This window comes from Alexandromys fortis, unplaced genomic scaffold (genome assembly GCF_014885135.2).
Source record: "Alexandromys fortis isolate MF-2015 unplaced genomic scaffold, M_Fortis_MF-2015_v1.1 scaffold_7, whole genome shotgun sequence".
NCBI classification, from domain to species: domain Eukaryota; kingdom Metazoa; phylum Chordata; class Mammalia; order Rodentia; family Cricetidae; genus Alexandromys; species Alexandromys fortis.
This window is the reverse complement of record NW_026067920.1, coordinates 12,957,116-12,957,335: the sequence shown is the minus strand read 5'-3', so window position 1 is coordinate 12,957,335 and position 220 is coordinate 12,957,116.

Here is a 220-nt window from a genome sequence, read left to right as displayed (position 1 = left end):
AAAAAAAAAAAAAAAAAAAAAAAAAAAAACAAAACAAAACAAAAAACCCTCAAACTCCGTCTCCATGGGATCTGGGGTACTGTTCTAGATTCTGTGGTCACTACCCACACAAGTGATGCCCACCACCTCACATACAAATCCGTTCTTTGAAGAATACAAATGTATGTGCCCTAAACAGATTCACTATATTGAGAACCAAAGTGAAACACCAGCAGAACTG